The sequence below is a fragment of the Aethalodelphis obliquidens genome, unplaced genomic scaffold (genome assembly GCF_003676395.1).
Source record: "Aethalodelphis obliquidens isolate GAN/ISIS:26980383/991018 unplaced genomic scaffold, ASM367639v1 scaffold116, whole genome shotgun sequence".
Taxonomy (NCBI): Eukaryota; Metazoa; Chordata; class Mammalia; order Artiodactyla; family Delphinidae; genus Aethalodelphis; species Aethalodelphis obliquidens.
In genome coordinates this window covers 705,871-710,505 of record NW_020838060.1, presented here as the reverse complement: position 1 = coordinate 710,505, position 4,635 = coordinate 705,871, and the positions used below count along the sequence as shown (strand labels likewise).

The window sequence follows — 4,635 nt, the reverse complement described above, 5'->3', positions numbered from 1 at the left end:
GCAATGGCAGGCAGATTCTTTTTTTTTTTTTTTTTTGCGGTACGCGGGCCTCTCACTGTTGTGGCCTCTCCCGTTGCAAAGCACAGGCTCCAGACGCGCAGGCTCAGCAGCCATGGCTCACAGGCCCAGCCGCTCCGCGGCATGTGGGATCCTCCCGGACCGGGGCACGAACCCATGTCCCCCGCATTGGCAGGCAGACTCTCAACCACTGCGCCACCAGGGAAGCCCCTGCAGGCAGATTCTTAACCACTGCACCACCAGGGAAGTCTCTTTTTGATTATAGCCATTTTAGTGGGTGTGAAATGGTACCTCACTGTGGTTCTGATTTGCATGTCCCTAACCACGAATGATATTGAGCATCTTGTCATATGCTTATTAACAATTTTTGTATCTTCCTATGCGAAATGTCTATTCAAATCTTTTGCCCATAGTTTTATTGGATTGTTTATTTTCTTAGTACTGAGCTGTAAGAGTTTGGCTATTCTCTTCTGGATATACACCATGCTGTTCTTTTTTTTTTTTTTTAATTAATATCTTTTTCGGTGAGAATAACAACTTTTATTGGGAGTTGTGGGATCTGGGTGCCCTGTCAGATTATCAGAACAGTAACATGAGATAACTCTGCACACCCCCAGGACAGCTCGTCCCCACCCTCCACAGCAGTTGCAGGGTTAGCCCCCCACCACTGGGCACTGCTGGGCCCTCCGCACCCCGTCCTGCAGCCCGTGGCCAGCTCCTGCCAGGCGCCCCACTGCCCACTGCGGCGGGAAGCCTGGGACACCCTGCCAGGCTGCGGGGGGCTCGTTTTATTTTTAAGTCAGTCAAGTTTGCAGCCTGGCTCAAGGCCAGCTCCCAGGGCCACCAGGCAGCTAAAACCCTGTCTGGCCAACCCAGCTCCAGACCCACACTTGTCCCCAGAGCCTCGGAGACCCTCTCCTGCGCTGGATAAAAAGTACAAACATGTGGCTCTATCTGCGTTTGTTAAATAATGGATAAAAACAGGCTCAGAGCCTGTGGCGCCCAGCCCAGACCTCGGTCCTTGCGGCGTCTGGAGTCACGGCCCCCGCAGGCAGAGCCCCTGTCTGAGGCCTTATTGCTGTGCATGGGGCTGGACCCTCGAGGCCCACCCGGAGTCAGGCAGGAGAAATGCAGGCTGGGCTGTCCGACTGGTTCCAACTGCCAGCTTTACCAATGCAGCATTTATTTTTAAATTAAATTTAATTTAATTTAAAAACACGAAATGCGTCACCAGGTAGTTTTCTTGGCTGGGGCGCCAAAGCTGGGTGGCAGCAGCAGCATCACATGAGGCCACTTAAGGCAGCTCCTGCAGGCAGCGGCCCGTCTGTCTGCCTGTCCTTTGTCACCATCCCTAGGGCGGCCGCCATGGAGACAGCTGGGCCAGCTGGGGCTGCAGTGGTGACGGCCACAGCCAGCATAGGAGAGACTGCCAGGGTGGCCAGGGAGGGGCCGGTGTTGCTCAGTACTGTGGTGGCCGCCATGGCAGCCTCGGGAAGGACGGCCACGACTGGGGCAGAGGTCACTTCCACAGGTGCAAGGGAGGCCAGGTCTGGAGGCGTGCTGGTGGCACACTCAGCCCACTCTGTGGGCCACACGGGCCCAGGGCCCTTCCCTGGACACCTTGCAGGCCACGTCTGTCCACAACACTCCCGCCCACACCTGGGGACTGACACGGGCGGCGGGGGGCGGCCTCCTGACCAGGACCCACACTAACAGCCTCCGAGGCAACAGCCGCCATCAGCTTGTCCTCACGGCTCCTGGAGGCCACCACGGGCGCCTTCCTGGCAACACATGTGTTCCAGGCACCCGGAGTGGCTAGGCCAAGGGTTCTCTCTGGGCCCTGGTTCAGGCCACCCTGGGCATCGCCATGACCTCTCTCCACTGGGGAGCTGCACCTGGGCCCTGACTCAGAGCAGCAGAAAGGCTGGAAGCCAGCGAACTTGGCCCAGCCTTTCTCCTCTGGAGCCAAGGCACTGGAGGAGCTGGCCACCCACACACTGGAACCCATGCCCATCGCCACTGCCGGGGCCGGGCCCGAGGCCATGGAATTCTCCGGCTCATCAAACACCGTCCACGGGGCACCTGCTTCTGAGCCACCCTAACACGAGGACCTTCCTTCTGGGCGGCAGCCCAAGGGGCGCCCGCCCGCCCGAGCCGTGTCCCGATCTGCTCTCGAGCTCTCCTCCCTGCCCTGGCCTCGGCGCTCCGGGCCGTCCTTCCGGCAGCTCTCTGAAGCATGAGGGCCCCCGAACCTGGCTCTGGTCACTTGGGCCACACGGACGTCCTCCCAGAGGTCGTCGTCCTTGTCGAAGGGCTGGATGTGGTCACTGCAGCAGGCCTCAAACAGAGCGACACCGGGGCTGTCGACGCTGAAGTTGATCTCCACGATCCTGTCAAATGGGGCGTTGACGCTGTTGTCCTGCTCAGCAAACTCCTCGTTGCTGAAGCCAAACTGGTCCACGAAGGTGGCTGTCATCTGCTGGACCTGGTACCCGGAGAAAGCCTGCTGAAGGGCCAGCTCATTAGGGAAAATGCCCCCCACGTCCTCTTCCTCACTTGAGGGGTGAAGATGGCGGGTGCTAACCAGGTCCACCGCGTTCCTGCGGTTGGCCTCCACCAGCGTCTCCTCCACAAAGCTCTCCCAGCGCCCGCGGCAGTCCCAGGGGAGCCCTCGGATGACCTCGCTGAGCTGGGTCTGCATGGGGCCCCCCTCCAGGTTCTGCACCACCGTGTTGGCGATCAGGTGAGGTGCCCCATGTTCCCGTGCCTCATGCCACCCACTGCCTGTGTGTGGTCACTGGCTTCCCAGGCCTCCAGGATCCTCTGGACCAGGCAACACTTCTGGAACAGGTGGGCCGCCACCATCGTGCTCTCGGGGCGGCTGGCGGCAGGCTGGGGGGTCGCAGAGCAACTAAGCCCGTGCGGTGGCTTCTCATCGCGGTGGCTTCTGTTGCTGCGGATCACGGCCTCTAGGCGCAGGGGCTTCAGTAGTCGTGGCACGCGGGCTCTAGAGAGCAGGCTCAGTAGTTGTGGTGCTCAGGCTTAGTTGCTCCGCGACATGTGGGATCTTCCCGGACCAGGGATCGAACCCGTGTCCCCTGCTTTGGCAGGCGATTCTCAACCACTGTGCCACCAGGGAAGCCCCGAATGCATGCTTTAAAAGCCAGACATAACAAAGAATATATTCTGTCCTGTTCCATTCTCATAAAATTAAAAAATGGGCAAAATTAAATGATTGTGCATTATTCACAACAGCCAAAAGATGGAAACAACTGAAGTGTCCATCAACAGATGTATGGGGGACTTCCCTGGTGGGGCAGTGGTTAAGAATCCGCCTGCCAATGCAGGGGACACGGGTTCAAGCCCTGGCCTGGGAAGATCCCACATGCCGCGGTGCAACTAAGCCCGTGCGCCACAACTACTGAGCCTGCGTTCTAGAGCCCGCGAGCCACAGCTACTGAGCTCATGTGCTGCAACTACTGAAGGCTGTGCGCCTAGAGCCTGTGCACCGCAACGAAGAGTAGCCCCTGCTCGCTGCAACTAGAGAAAGGGTGTGCACAGCAACGAAGACCCAATGCAGCCAAAAAAAGAAGTACCTACAAATATTGTACATGAGATTCCTAGAATAGGCAAATTCATAGAGACAGAAAATGGATTAGAAGTTACCAGGGGGACTTCCCTGGTGGTGCACTGGTAAAGAATCTGCCTGCCAATGCAGGTGACACGGGTTCGAGCCCTGGTCCGTGAAGATCCCACATGCCGTGGAGCAACTAAGCCCATGCGCCACAACTACTGAGCCTGCATGCCACAACTACTGAAGCCTGCACACCTAGAGCCCATGCTCCACAACAAGAGAAGTCACCGCAATGAGAAGCCCGTGCAGTGCAATGAAGAGTAGCCCCCACTCACCACAACTAGAGAAAGCCCGCGCACAGCAATGAAGACCCAACGCAGCCACAAATTAATTAATTAATTAAAAAAAAAAGTTACCAGGGGCTGCGGAGAGGTGGAAATGGGGCGTAATTGCTTAATGGTCACAGAGTTTCTATTTGGGGTGATAAAAATGTTTTGGAAATTATATGGTAGTGATGTTTGCACAACATTGTGAATGTAATTAATGGCACTGAATTGTACACTCAAAAATGGTTAAAATGACAAATTTCATGTTTATATATTTTACCACAATCTTAAAAAGTTAATAATGGAATATATTGAAAACCATTGCATTGTACTTTAATTGGGTGAATTGTATGGTATGTGAATTATATCCCAATAAAGGTTTTTTGAAAACCTAAATGATTGTTTTTAGGATTCATATTTAGGTGGTAAAACAATAAAGAAAAAGCAAGTAAGTGGTTACGATAAATATCAGGACAGTAGGACAGTGGTTACTTTGGGAGGGTTGAAGGAGTCTATGACCAGCAAGCAGTATTATGGGGGATTTCTGGGGTGAAGGCAATGTCCTTTTTCTTGAACTGGGTTGCTGTTGCAGGGGGGTTTCATTTTATAATAATCCATTGAAATATACATTTATGTTTAGTGCATTTTAAATATGTGGATTATTTTTCACAATGTTTTCTTTCTAAATTTAAAATTCAGCAAGGGGATTTCCCTGGC

General features: G+C 54.5%; 1 pseudogene; it reads right to left on the bottom strand.

Moving 5' to 3' along the window:
• Positions 1-263: 263 nt before the first annotated feature.
• Positions 264-2,719, bottom strand: LOC113615385 (serine/threonine-protein phosphatase 6 regulatory subunit 2 pseudogene; annotated as a pseudogene).
• Between the last annotated feature and the right edge of the window lie 1,916 nt (positions 2,720-4,635).